Raw genomic sequence first — 15,974 nt, forward strand, 5'->3', positions numbered from 1 at the left:
AGGTTGTATCTCAGTTTGTAGTCGCAATATTATTTTATTGCAAATTTTTTTAAATTTGTTTATACGTAATAATAAAATGTTATCGGGATTTCTCCCGACCAAGGACTGCCATTTCAGTGTAACCCCATTTAATTTCTTGCGTCCCTCCCACAAATTGTCATCCTCCCAGCAGCTCCTTGCAGCGGGACTGCTCCATATTCTCTTGCTTCGGGAAGGTATCGAACCCAATCCGGGTCCGTCTCCTGACCACGGTCCTGAGAAATGGTTTTGCTGCATCTGCCGGAAAAGAATCTTTTTAGGACGGTCATACTCTTGTCAGTGTGTCTCGTGTAAGGGATGGTTGCATCGGACAGGTTGTTCTGGGCTAGACCCCAAAACCAGACGTCCACGTAACTTCTATAAATCTTTTGTGGCTCCTTGCTGTTCACGTCCTAGGACGTCCCATAGTCTGGCCTTCCACAACCCAGGCGTAGTCACCCGTTACTTACTCCCACAGTGACGACGTCTCCCCCTATGCACTTCAGAATTCTGCAGTTAAACTATAATGGATTAACTGGGAAGATCACGGAGATATTCGACTTCATGAAGCGGCACAACATCCGCATTGCTGCGATTCAAGAGACTAAACTCACAGCAAGATCTGCATTGCAGACCTGTTCTGAGTATAATGTCCACAGAAAAGATCGCGAGAGCGGAATGGAGGCGGCATCGCGTTTATCATACACCACCCTGTGCAATTTCATATATTTGATCCCGACATCGAACGCAGGGACAGTGTCTTAGAACGTCAAGGATTATCTGTCCGGTCGGGCAGGCAAATCATGGGGCTGTAGCCCGCATGTGCTAAGATGGATGTATACCATGATAGTAAAACCTATGATAACATACGGTTCGATAGCCTGGACATTTTGCTACGGCTCTGAATTCTCGGAACAATTGCGGCTGCGTGCTCACCAAAATGTATATTTTGATCAAACGTCACACCCAAGATTTTGGGGTGTAGGACAGTCGGTAGCGTAGTGCCATCGACGTGGATGTTCAAAATGGTCGACATTTGGGACGTCCATGTTGTAAATAAGGTCGCGGAAGATTTAGTCGGTGATAATGCCAGGTTTCGCGAGGCGAAAAAACTGGAGAGATCAGGGAGGTAGCCGTTTATTTTATTGCATAGCTCATCGGTCTTTGGGCCTGGGCCTGTGGCCATTATTGTGCAGTCATCGGCGTAGGAAACGATTGTGACTCCTTCCGGTGGTGGAGATAGCTTAGATATGTAGAAATTAAACAAAAGTGGGGATAGGACACCACCCTGTGGCACCCCTTGTTTAATTCTCCTTGGTTTTGATGTTTCGTTTCTAAATTGCACCGATGCCTGCCGACCACCCAGATAATTTGCGGTCCACCTTTTAAGACATGGGGGAAGGGTAGACCCTTCCAGGTCTTGCAGTAACGAGCCATGGTTGACCGTATCAAAAGCTTTTGATAGGTCTAGCGCTACGAGTACTGTTCTATGGTGGGGGTATTGATTTAAACCGCAATTTATCTGGGTGCTAATGGCATTTAGCGCGGTGGTAGTGCTATGGAGTTTTCTGAAGCCATGCTGATGAGAGGCTAGCTGCAAATTTGCTTGGAAATAAGGGAGCAAAATGGCTTCAAGCGTCTTTGCTACTGGCGATAGGAGAGATATCGGACGATACGACTCTCCTATGTTAGCTGGTTTCCCAGGCTTTAGTAGCGGGACCACCTTGGCCATTTTCCATTTCTCGGGTATGACAAAGGTGGAAAGAGACAGGTTGAAGACATGCGCTAAATATTTGAAACCCTCTTTCCCTAGGCTTTTAAGCATCGGCATGGCTATGCCGTCTGGGCCCACTGCTTTGGATGGTTTAGCGCGACCAATGGCGTCCTCAACCTCTTTAGCGGTGATGGTGATTGGTGACGCGCTGAATTTTGTGTTTATGTGCGTGTCTATTGGCCCTCCGTCTATCTTCGTCGACCGTAGAATGCATTATATATTGTCGGCAGAAAGCGCTCGCGCATTTTTTCGCATCCGACAGCACTTTGTCGCCAAAGGCGATGGAAACTTTGTCTTTGTGCTTGGTCGGATTCGATAGGGACTTTACGGTGGACCAAAGTTTACCCACATCGGTAGAGAGGTTACAACCTCTTAGGTGCTCCTCCCATTTCGCCCGCTTGTGTTCGTCCACAAGCAATCTGATGCGTTGGTTTATATCCCTTATTTGGGGGTCGCCTGGATCAAGCTGTCTTATAAGGTCACATTCTCTCGCTAAGTTTGCGGCCTCCGCCGGGAAGTGGGGCAGGATTTCGGGAATTCTCCCGGCTGAATGAAACGTGCCGAGGCGGATTCAATGACCTTACGGAAGGCACGCTCCCCTTGGCGGGCATCAGTCGGGATAGGGAGGGCAGCAAAGAGGTTGTCTGTAAAAGATTTACATTCTTCCCACTTCCTTTTTTGAAGTTTATGAAAGTGCGTTTTTCGGTGACGATGAAGTCGTCGGTACGCTCGAGCGAAATAAGTATGTGCAGGTGGTTGTTGTTGTTGTTGTTGTAGCAATGCTCGCCCCACCTAATAGCCGCGACCGATCACAAATTGTCATCAATATCCTCTAACGGGAGTCCAAGGAAACTTGCCGTTTCAACAGGGGTGGACCATAAGGAAAGGGGTGTTAGAGGCGTTGGTTCCACATTACAATTAAAGAGATGGTTGGTGTCATGTGGGGAGACATTGCAAGCAAGGCATACATTTTGTATGTCGGGGTTGATTCTGGATAGGTAAGAGTTTAACCTGTTACAGTATCCAGAACGAAGTTGAGCAAGAGTGACACGCGTTTCCCTGGGGAGTATGCGTTCCTCTTCTGCGAGTTCTGGATATTTTTCTTCAAGTACTGGATTCACCGGGCAATTCCCGACATAAAGGTCCGACGCCTGTCTATGGAGTTCACCAAGGACCTGCTTGTGTTTTTCCGCTTCATACGGCTGGGTTCTCAGGTGCCGTATTTCCTCAAAATGCTTACGGAGATGACTCCTTAGGCCCCTAGGCGGTGCTGGTTCGTCAATCAGATGTCTGTTGGGATGCCCAGGTTTCTGGGTATTCAACAGAAACTGTTTGGTCAGCATCTCATTTCTCTCCCTGATGGGGAGTATTCTCGCCTCATTATGCAGATGGTGTTCTGGGGACATAAGAAGACAGCCCGCGGCGATTCTGAGAGCAGTATTTTGGCAGGCCTGTAGTTTCTTCCAGTGGGTGGTTTTTAAGCTTGGCGACCATATGGGTGACGCGTAGCACGTAATCGGCTGGCTAATTGCTTTGTATGTGGTCAAGAGCGTTTCTTTATCTTTTCCCCAGGTACTGCCAGCAAGGGATTTGAGGATTTTATTACGGCTCTGAATTCCTGGAACAATTGCGGTTGCGTGCGCACCAAAATGTAGATCCTGATCAAACGTCACACCCAAGATTTTGGGGTGTAGGACAGTCGGTAGCGTAGTGCCATCGACGTGGATGTTCAATATGGTCGACATTTGGAGCGTCCATGTTGTAAATAAGGTCGCGGAAGATTTAGTCGGTGACAATGCCAGGTTTCGCGAGGCGAAAAAACTGGAGAGATCAGGAAGATAGCCGTTTATTTTATTGCATAGCTCATCGATCTCTGGGCCTGGGCCTGTGGCCATTATTGTGCAGTCATCAGCGTAGGAAACGATTGTGACTCCTTCCGGTGGTGAAGGTAGCTTAGATATGTAGAAATTAAACAAAAGCGGGGATAGGACACCACCCTGTGGCACCCCTTGTTTAATTCTCCTTTGTTTTGATGTTTCGTTTCTGAATTGCACCGATGCCTGCCGACCACCCAGATTATTTGCGGTCCACCTTTTAAGACATGGGGGAAGGGTAGACCCTTCCAGGACTTGCAGTAACGAGCCATGGTTGACCGTATCAAAAGCTTTTGATAGGTCTAACGCTACGAGTACTGTTCTATGGTGGGGATATTGATTCAAACCGCAATTTATCTGGGTGCCAATGACATTTAGCGCGGAGGTAGTGCTATGGAGTTTTCTGAAGCCATGCTGATGCTAGCTGCAAATGTGCTTGGAAATAAGGGAGCAAAATGGCTTCAAGCGTCTTTGCCACTGGCGATAGGAGAGATATCGGACGATATGACTCACCTACGTTAGCTGGTTTCCCAGGCTTTAGTAGCGGGACCACCTTGGCCATTTTCCATTTCTCGGGTATGACAAAGGTGGAAAGAGACAGGTTGAAGACATGCGCTAAATATTTGAAACCCTCTTTCCCTAGGTTTTTAAGCATCGGCATGGCTATGCCGTCTGGGCCCACTGCTTTGGATGGTTTAGCGCGACCAATGGCGTCCTCAACCTCTCTAGCGGTGATGGTAATTGGTGACGCGCTGAGTTTGTGTTTATGTGCGTGTCTATTGGCTCTCCGTCTATCTTTGTCGACCGTAGGATGCATTATATATTGTCGGCAGAAAGCGCTCGCGCATTTTTTCACATCCGACAGCACCTTATCGCCAAAGGCGATGGAAACTTTGTCTTTGTGCTTAGTCGGATTGGATAGGGACTTTACGGTGGACCAAAGTTTACCTACACCGGTAGAGAGGTTACAACCTCTTAGGTGCTCTTCCCATTTCGCCCGCTTGTGTTCGTCCACAAGCAATCTGATGCGTTGGTTTATATCCCTTATTTGGGGGTCGCCTGGATCAAGCTGTCTTATAAGGTCGCGTTCCCTCGCTAAGCTCGCGGCCTCCGCCGGGAAGTGGGGCCGAATTCTCCCGGCGGGAATGAAATGTGCTGAGGCGGATTCAATAACCTTACGGAAGGCACGCTCCCCTTGGCGGGCATCAGTCGGGATAGGGAGGGCAGCAAAGCTGCTGTCTGTTGCGGATTTATATTCTTCCCACTTTCCTTTTTTGAAGTTTATGAAAGTGCGTTTTTCGGTGACGATGAAGTCGGCGGTACGCTCGAACGAAATAAGTATGGGCAGGTGGTCGGATGCCAATGTTACCATCGGCTGCCAGTTGACGCAGTTTACGAGTTCTGCGCTCACGATTGAGATATCTGGCGAGCTATGACAGCTTCCTACCATACGTGCGGGGGCGTCTCCGTTTATTGTGCAGAACGTCGTTTCGTCTATTTGATCCGCCAACATCCCACCCCTACTGTCCGCCCGCAAGTTTGAATGCCATAGGTCGTGATGGGCATTGAAATCGCCTAAGATAATGCGATTGTTGCCAGTGAGTAAGGCCTCGATATTAGGGCGGTATCCACTGGGACAACAGGTGACAGGAGGGATGTAGATGTTGATGATTTCTAGATTTGCATCGCCTGACTGGACAGATAGGCCTTGACGTTCCTGCGGTCGATGCCAGGATCAAATATATAATATTGCACAGAGTGGTGTATGATAAACGCGAGGCCGCCTCCATTTCCGCTCTCGCGGTCTTTCCTGTGGACATTATACCCAGAGCAGGTCTGCAATGCAGATCTTGCTGTGAGTTTAGTCTCTTGAATCGCAGCAATGCGGATGTTGTGCCACTTCATGAAATCGACTATCTCCGTAATCTTCCCAGTTAGTCCATTGCAGTTTAACTGCAGAATTCTGAAGTGCATAAGGGTAGACGCCGCCACTCTGGGGGTAAGTGACGGGTGACTACGCCTGGGTTGTGGAAGGCCAGGACGCAATTGCTGTTGTGGCCGTGGGACTGGGCGTCCTTGGGCAAGCATTGGGGTCCCCGGATGATTTGGGTTTACGACCTGGCAACATGGCGCGATGAAACCCGTCGGGGATTGCCGTCGCGGAGACCAGAACATCTAGGAAAGTAGCACCACCCAAGGCAGGAGCTGCATTGGGCGGATGTCGCAAACATATATATTCTGTGCTGGCAAACGGTGCAAACGGAGGTAGGGACTAAGAGTCTGTTTCCCTGACCTACACGATTGCTGCCGGAAAAGAGGGGGGGGGGGGGAGAAGACGGGGGCAGGGGCTGATGCTCAGCATTGCTACCGACTCTACTACGAAGGTAGTAGTTATGAGTGGTAGCAGCTGTTTGAGTTTTGGCGCCATGGGCGCGAGCAGCAGCGGGTACTTGTTGTGGCTTGCTGAGCAGCGGGGCTGCTGGAAGGTAGTGGGGGCGCTTAGGCGTAGACTACGGGACGCCCTTGGGCGTGAACAGCAAGGAGCCACAAAAGATTTATAAAAGTTACGTGGACGTCTGGTTTTGGGGTCTAGCCAAGAACAACCTGTCCGATACAACCATCCCTTACACGAGACACACTGAGCAGAGTATGACCATCCTAAAAAGATTCTTTTCCGGCAGATGCAGCAAAACCATTTCTCAGGACCGGGGTCAGGAGACGGACCCGGATTGGGTTCGATGCCTTCCCGGAGTAAGAGAATATGGAGCAGTGCTGCTGCAAGGAGCTGCTGGGAGGATGACAATTTGTGGGAGGACGCAAAAAATTAAATAGGGTTACACTGAAATGACAGTCCTTGGTCGGGAAAAATCCCCAGTCGCTCCGGTACATAGAACCGACTGCCTTTCCCCTGGCAGTACCTGGGGAAAAGATAAATAAACGCTCATGACTACATACAAAGCAATTAGCCAGCCGATTACGTGCTACGCGTCACCCATATGGTCGTCAAGCCTAAAAATTACCCACTGGAAGAAGCTACAGGCCTGCCAAAATACTGCTCTCAGAATTGCCACGGGCTGTCCTCTTATGTCCCCAGAACACCATTTGCATAATGAGGCGAGAATACTCCCCATCAGCGAGAGAAAAAAGATGCTGACCAAACAGTTCCTGTTGAATACCCAGAAACCTGAGCATCCCAACAGACATCTGATTGATGAACCAGCACCGCCTATGTGCTTAAGGAGTCATCTCCGTAAGCATTTTGAGGAAATACGGCACCTGAGAACTCAGCCGTATGAAGCGAAAAAATACAAGCAGGTCCTTGGTGAACTCCACAAACAGGCGTCGGACCTTTATGTCGGGAATTGCCCGGAGAATCCAGTACTCAAAGAAAAGTATCCAAAACTTGCGGAAGAGGAACGCATACTCCCCAGGGAAACGCGTGTCACTCTTGCTCAACTTCGTTCTGGATATTGTAACAGGTTAAACTCTTACCTATCCAGAATCAACCCCGACATACAAAATGTATGCCCCGCTTGCAATGTGTTCCCACATGACACCAACCATCTCTTTAATTGTAATGTGGAACCAACGCCTCTAACACCCCTTTCCTTATGGTCCACCCGTGTTGAAACAGCAAGTTTCCTTGGACTCCCGTTAGAGGATATTGATGACAATTTGTGATCGGTCGCGGCTGTTAAGTGGGGCGAAGCATTGCTACAACAACAACAACAACATAGCCTGGGCATCGAGAACAACTCGGGCGACGACGAGGCAAGCACTGTCAAAACTTCAGCGACTGGCATGTGTATGCATCACGGGAGCTATGCGCACATGCCCTACAGCAGCGCTGGAGGCTATCCTCGATCTGACCCCGCTGCATATATCAATAGAGCAGTCAGCCAAGCGAACCCTACTGAATCTCGCTAAGGAGGGCTCGGGCATAGGTAAAGTCATATCGTCCCGAAACATGGAGGAATTGAGAGAGAAGATCCCAATATCTCAACTCCTGAGGGATGATATCCTCAGGCAGATAGTCTATGAGAGAAGGTACAAAGTAGAACTGGGAGACAAGGGTACGTGGGAGGAAAGCAGAATTGAGTACATTCATTAGCTAAATAGAATAGTATGGTATACCGATGGCTCGAAGACGCCAGAGGGATTGGATCTGGAGTCATTGGACCCAGAGCCAAGATATCAACGCCTTTGGGAGCACACCCGAGCATTTTTCAAGCGGAAGTATTCGCTATAAGCCAGTGTGCTGACCTGAACCTTCAGCGCGAATACTCCAATGAAACAATTGCCATACTCAGTGATAGTCAGGCCGCCCTCAAGGCGATCTCGGTGTCTGAAATAAAATCAGCACTAGTCCTTGAGTGCGTTGAAAAGCTAAATCAACCAGGAGCACACAACAAACTGTTGTTGGCCTGGGTTCCTGGCGACAGGGGAGTGAAGGGCAATGAGCAAGCGGACAGCCTGGCCTATTGGTCCTGAGCCGTTCCTGCCAGTAGGCCCGCAGGAAATCAGAGGGCATCTACTAGTAGAAGAAAGGGAAAAGAGGGAAGAACACTGCCGCAATATGTCAGGCCTTAGGCAATCTAAGTTATTGCTAGGGGGCTGCAACACAACTCGATATAGGGCATTAATGGGCCTGTCGAAAGATAACCTGAGAATCCTAACAGCTATTCTTACAGGACATTGCAGACTGAACAGTCACATGCAGAAGCTGGGCATACTATCGAACAACACATGTCGATTTTGTGATCGATCAGCGGAGACGGCGGAACATGTACTCCTGGAATGTGACGCAATCTCAAGACGTAGGGCTAAGTTTTTGGGCTCACCATGGCCAGAGCATTCTCATATCAAATCCCTCAAGCCAGGTGAACTGCTAGGGTTCATCAGAGAAGTCGGCTTGGATGAGGTGCTGTGAAGCAGTTGAGGGCACAATAGACCAATGGTCGCAGTGCGATCCTCAATTAATTATCTATCTATCTATCTAAATCTAGAAATCATCAACATCTAAACCGCCCTGATAGCAGCGGCGTACTCACTGGAAACAATCGCATTATCTTAGGCGAGTTCAATGCCCATAACGATCTATGGCAGTCAAACTTGCGGGTGGACAGTAGGGGTGAGATGTTAGCGGATCAAATAGAAGAAACGACGTTCTGCACTATAAACGGAGACGCCGCCACACGTATGGGGGGAAGCTGTCACAGTTCGCCGGATATTTCAATCGTGAGCGCAGAACGCGGAAACTGCGTCAACTGGCAGCCGATGGTAACATTGGCATCCGACCACCTGCCTATACTTATTTCGCTCGAGCGTTCCGCCGACTTCATCGTCGCAGAAAAACGCACTTTTATTAACTTTAAAAAAGGAAAGTGGAACGAATACAAATCCTTTACAGACAACCGCTTTGCTGCCCTCCCTATCCAAACTGATGCCCGCCAAGGGAGCGTGCTTTCCGTAAGATCATTGAATCCGCCTCGGCTCGTTCTATTACCGCCGGTAGAATTCCCGAAATTCGGCCCCACTTGCCGGCAGAGGCCGCAAGTTTAGCGAGAGAACGTGACCTTATAAGACAGCTCGATCTCGGCGACCCCCAAATAAGGGATATAAACAAACGCATCAGATTGTTTGTGGATGCCCACAAGCGGGCGAAATGGGAGGAGCACCTAAGCGGTTGTAACCTCTCTGGCGGTGTAGCTAAACTTTGGTCCACTGTAAAGTCCCTAGCGAATCCGTCTAGGCACAATGACAAAGTTTCCATCGCCTTTGGCGACAAAGTGCTGTCGGATGCGAAAAAATGCGCGAGCGCTTTCTGCCGACAATACATAATGCATTCTACGGTCGACAAAAATAGACGGAGGGCCAACAGACACGCACGTAAACATAAGTCCAGCGCGTCACCAATTACCATCACCGCCAAAGAGCTTGAGGATGCCATCGGCCATGCTAAACCATCCAAAGCAGTGGGCCCAGACGGCATAGCCATGCCGATGCTTAAAAGCCTAGGGAAAGAGGGTTTCAAATATTTAGCACATGTCTTCAACCTGCCTCTTTCCACCTTTGTCATACCCGAAAAATGGAAAATGGTCAAGGTGGTCCCGCTACTAAAGCCTGGGAAACCAGCTAACAGGAGAGTCATATCGCCCGATATCTCTCCTATCGCCAGTAGCCAAGACGCTGGAAGCCATTTTGCTCCCCCACTTCCAAGCAAATTTGCAGCTAGCCTGTCATCAGCATGACTTTAGAAAACTCCATAGCACAACCACCGCGCTAAATGCCATTAGCAGCCAGATAAATTGTGGTTTAAATCAGAAGCCCCACCATAGAACAGTACTCGTAGCGCTAGACCTATCAAAAGCTTTTGATACGGTCAACCATGGCACGTTACTGCAAGACTTGGAAGGATCTACCCTTCCCCCATATATTAAAAGGTGGACCGCAAATTATCTGGGTGGTCGGCAGGCATCGGTGCAATTCAGAAACGAAATATCAAAGCCAAGAAGAATTATACAAGGGGTGCCACAGAGTGGTGTCCTATCCTCACTGTTGTTTAATTTTTACATATCAAAACTACCTTCGCCACCGGAAGGAGTTACTATCGTTTCTTACGCCGATGACTGCACAATAATGGCCACAGGCCTGGGCCCACAGATCGATGAGCTTTGCAACAGAATAAACGGCTACCTCCCTGATCTCTCCAGTTTTTTCGCCTCGCGAAACCTGGCATTATCACCGACTAAATCATCCGCGACCTTATTTACAACTTGAACGTCCCAAATGTCGACCATTTTGAACATTCACGTCGATGGCACTACGCTACCGACTGGTCCCCAAAATCTTGGGTGTGACGTTTGATCAGGATCTACATTTTGGTGAGCACGCAGCCGCAATTGTTCCGAAAATCCAGAGCCGTAATAAAATCCCCAAATCCCTTGTTGGCAGTACTTGGGGAAAAGACAAAGAAACGCTCATTACCACATACAAAGCAATTGACCAGCCGTTTGCGTGCTACGCGTCCCCTATATGGTCGCCAAGCCTAAAAACTACCCACTGGAAGAAGCTACAGGCCTGCCAAAATACTGCGCTCAGAACCGCCACGGGCTGTCTTCTTATGTCCTCAGAACATAATCTACATAATGAGGCGAGAATACTCCCCATCAGGGAGAGAAACGAGATGCTAACCAAACAGTTCCTGTTGAATACCCAGAAACCTGGGCATCCCAACATACATCTGATTGATGAGCCAGCACCGCCTGGGGACTTAAGGAGTCATCTCCGTAAGCATTTTGAGGAAATACGGCACCTGAGAACTCAGCCGTATGAAGCAAAAAAACACAAGCAGGTCCTTGGTGAGCTCCGCAAACAGGCGTCGGACCTTTATGCCGGGAATTGCCCGGTGAATCCAGTACTCAGGGAACAGTACCCAAAACTTGCGGAAGAGGAACGCATACTCCCCAGGGAAACGCGAGTCACTCTGGCTCAACTTCGTTCTGGATACTTTAACAGGTTAAACTCTTACATATCCAGAATCAACCCCGACATACAAAATGTATGCCCGGTTGCAATGTGTCCCCACATGACACCAACCATCTCTTTAATTGTAACAGCAAGTTTCCTTGGACTCCCGTTAGAGGATATTGATGACAATTTGTGATCGGTCGCAGCTATTAGGTGGGGCGAAACATTGCTACAACAACAACAACTAGGGTCTCGAGATATAGGCCAAAACGTGGGCCAGTGAATGCCTAGACAGTGTTTATACAATATGGATATCAAATGAAAGCTGTAGAGAGCTCAAGCAAGAAAAACGCTGTTATAGGTGATGGGGCTACGGGCATATAGCTCAGAAATGTAAGGAGATTGTAGATAGGTCTAACCTATCAGGAAATGCTGCCAGGAAGGTCATAAGGCTGCAAGTTGCGAAAATGCACCGAAATGCGCGCTATGTGGGGGACAACATTCAGCAGGCAGTTTTAAATGCCCACAACGAGAGGGCAGCAAAATGACTGTCTCATGAGGGTATTGCAGCTCAATTTAAACCATTGCGAGGCAGCCAAAGAGCTATTATCCCAAACAGTCTATGAAGGAGGATATGACATAGTGGTACTCTCTGAACAATACAAAAATCGCCAGGAGCAGGGTTGGCTCTCAGATTCAGCAGGGAAAGCCTCAATTTGGGCACCAGGGAAATTTCTCCCACAGGAAATTATGACGCCAACGGTAGCAGGATTCACGTGGGCAAAAATCAATGGTATATACGTCTTCAGTTGCTATGCCCCTCCGAGCATGACCATCGCCGAGTTCGAAGACATGATATACGGGATCACCATTGAAGCACGAGGTAAACACCCGCTTTTAGTGTGTGGAGACTTCAATGCATGGCCATCTGTGTGGGGAAGTAGACGAACCAACGAAAGAGGGAGAGTTCTCCTCGAAAGCCTTACTTCTTTGAGGCTAGAACTCCTAAATGAACCAGGGATATATACCTTCGATACAGGTACCGGACGATCCATTATAGATCTCACCTTCGCTAGCAGCGAAATAGCAAGACGAGCAAAATGGTCCATAAGCAACGTCTACACACACAGCGACCATAAAGCTATTAGCGTAGAGCTGCTCGAAACTCCACGAACGGTAGCAGCAAGACATCGACATAGTAGGAAATGGAAACAGCACCTTTTCGACCCACAAATATTTGACATTATCTGGAAGGACGCCATAGTACGAGAATCGCATGCGGAAGACCAGTCGGTTCAAATCACTAAGTTGCTATGTATGGCATGTGATGCTACCATGCCCAGAAGTCGCGGAAAAGCACAGCGCACTCCGGTATATTGGTGGAATGACGAAATTGCGGAAGAGCGTAGAAAATGCCACAAAGCACGAAGAATAGCGCAGAGGGCACGCTCATCACCACGATATGCAGAGCTACACAGCACCTATGTCGCACAAAGAAAGGCACTTAAAAATGCCATAAAAAAGAGCAAGAAGTTATGCTTTAGGGAACTGATAATGTCGACCTAGATCCTTGGGAATCAGCCTACAGAACTGTGATGGCCAAAGTTAAAGGACCGATATCACAGCAACCTACGTGCCCGATACTGATGAATATTATTGTTGAAACACTTTTCCCGGCGCAAGATCGCTGGACTTATCCAAGCGAGGATCTAGAAAGTACGGAAATTCCGAAAATTACAGAGCAAGAGGTGCTGGACGCTGCAAAAAGAGTTGCTGATAACAAATCCCCAGGACCCGACGAAGTACCAAACATAGCCCTTAAAGCCGCGACTACAAATAGGGCTACATTATTTACTGATCTTTTTAATGCCTGTATGCAAGAAGGCGTATTCCCTCGCCCGTGGAAACGACAAAGACTTGTCCTATTGCTGAAACGTGGTAAACAGCCGGACCAACCATCCTCATATAGGTCACTTTGTATGCTGGATTCCCTAGGGAAGATTTTCGTGCGTATAATTAGTGAGCGCCTACAGCTGACTCTAGAAAGACCAGGTGGCTTATCGAATAGTCAATATGGATTTCGCAAATCAAGATCCACCGTAGATGCAATACAAACAGTCGTCAATATAGCTAGAGAAACTATCTCTGGAGTTGGATGTGGATGTTGGACATTAAGAATGCTCTTAACACTGCGAACTGGATGCAGATAATGGCAGCGCTGCAAAGCTTCGGCAATCCAGCTTACTTACGCAGAATTATAGGTAGCTATCTTAAAGACAGAGTACTTCTTTTTGACACGGATCAAGGAGCAAAAGAGTACAAAATCACAGGAGGCGTCCCACAGGGATCTGTTCTCGGTCCAACGCTTTGGAATGTAATGTATGACGGGGTGCTAAAGATTGATCTACCAGAAAACACGCAAATTGTGGGATATGCTGATTATATTGCAGTGGTAGTAGTGGCCAAGAAACTGGACCTGCTTCAAGCATTATGTAATGACGCCGTAGCAAGAATAAAGGAATGGCTGACCAATACAGGACTGGAGTTGGCTAGCCAAAAGACGGAAGTGGTATTAGTAAGCTCCAAACGGTCGGCGAACGAGTTAGTCTTAACTGTCGGGGATCATCAAATCACCTCAAAGGATTCCTTAAAATACTTAGGAGTGCACATTGACTCTAAGTTAACTTTCAAAGAGCACTTCAGAGCGGTGGGGGAGAAAATTACCAAAGTTAATGGATCACTTATGCGAATAATGCCTAACATTGGTGGTCCGAGGGAAGCTATACGTCAGCTATTGTCCACAGTAACCAGCTTAGTAATACTATACGCAGCACCAGTGTGGTATGGATCTAAACAGACCCATCAAAAATATATATTAGCAGCGTACCGACTTGCTTCTTTAAGAATAGCAAGTGCTTATCGGACGGTGTCCGACGACGCGATCCTGGTTCTAACCCGGAAAATCCCACTGGACTTACTGGCAAGCGAAATGGGCGATCTGTATAACACTAATATCGAGCGCCCATCTGAAGAAGACAAGAAAAGAGCAAGGACACAAACAATAGCTAAGTGGCAAGAACGGTGGGAGGCCTCGAGTAAAGGGCGTTGGACTTTCACACTAGTTTGGAACGTAGCTCAATGGAATGAGCGGAAGCACGGCGAACTGAACTACCATCTCACGCAGATAATCAGTGGACATGGCGGTTTCAAAGAGTATTTATGGAAGCGTAGGATAGAGGAAGATCCTCATTGCCCAATGTGTACCACAGAGTTAGAAAACGCAGAACACGTCATGTTCTACTGCCCCCGTTTCCACGAAGAAAGACTCACCTTGGGGGAGGAACCTACCACGAGAAATTTAGTTTCACATATGTGCAACAGGAAAGAGTGCTGGACTGCAGTGAGCAAAATGGCATTTATAGTAATGACACGCCTGATGGATGCTGAGAGGGAGCGCAGAGAAATGCAGTAGGCTCTTAAAAAATGAGAAATATGGAACGCCACACTGAAGTAATGCGAATGTGGTGCCGGGGTGGGCGATGGTTCCAGAACGGGGCTGTTTTTTAATCTACGGACACACGGTTGCTGCGCCGGCAGCAATTATGGTGCATTAGGCATTTTTCAGCCTCCCCGCAAAAAAAAAAAAAAAAAAGCTGTTGATGTGTGCTTTAGTACAGAGTAATATATTATCCAGAGACGGACTTACTTACTTACTTAATTGGCGCTTAACCGTCTAAACGGTTATGGCCGTCCAACAAGGCGCGCCAGTCGCTCCTTCGCTCCGCTAACCGGCGCCAATTGGTCACCCCAAGGGAGTTTAAATCATTTTCCACCTGGTCCTTCCAACGGAGTGGGGGCGCCCTCTACCTCTGCTTCCATAGCCGGGTTCCGATAGAAACACTTTCTTGGCCGGAGCATCATCTTTCATTCGCATAACATGGCCTAGCCAGCGCAGCCGCTGCGTTTTAATTCGCTGGACTATGTTGATGTCTGCGTATAGCTCGTACAGCTCATCATTAAATCTTCTTCGGTACTCGCCATCGCCAACGCGTAGAGGTCCATAAATCTTTCGAAGAACTTTTCTCTCGAACACTCCCAAAGCCGCTTCATCTGCTGTTGTCATGGTCCATGCTTCTGCCCCATATAGCAGGACGGGTACGATAAGTGACTTGTAGAGTATGATTTTCGTTCGCCGAGAGGACTTTACTTTTCAATTGCCTACCTAGTCCAAAGTAGCATTTATTGGCAAGATTGATTCTTCGCTGGATTTCAGTGCTGATGTTGTTGCTAGTGTTGATGCTGGTTCCCAAATAAACGAAGTCTTTTACTATTTCGAAATTATGGCTGCCAACAGTAGCGTGGTTGCCAAGGCGCATATGCGCTGACTCTTTGCTCGATGACAGCAGGTACTTCGTTTTGTCCTCGTTCACCATCAAACCCATCTTTACCGCTTCTTTTTCCAGCTTGGAGTAAGCAGAACTAACAGCGCGGGTGTTTAGGCCGATGATATCAATGTCATCAGCATATGCCAGTAATTGCACGCTTTTATAGTATATTGTTCCAGTGCGGTTAAGTTCTGCAGCTAGTATAATTTTCTCCAGCATCAAATTAAAGAAATCGCACGATAGGGGGTCACCCTGTCTGAAACCTCGTTTAGTTTCGAACGGCTCGGAGAGGTCCTTCCCAATTCTGACTGAGCTGATGGTGTTGCTCAACGTCATTTTGCACAGCCGTATAAGTTTTGCGGGGAAACCAAATTCAGACATAGCGGCATATAGGCAGCTCCTTTTCGTGCTGTCGAAGGCGGATTTAAAGTCGACGAAGAGGTGATGTGTGTC

This window comes from Eurosta solidaginis, chromosome 5 (assembly GCF_040869045.1).
Source record: "Eurosta solidaginis isolate ZX-2024a chromosome 5, ASM4086904v1, whole genome shotgun sequence".
Lineage (NCBI taxonomy): Eukaryota > Metazoa > Arthropoda > Insecta > Diptera > Tephritidae > Eurosta > Eurosta solidaginis.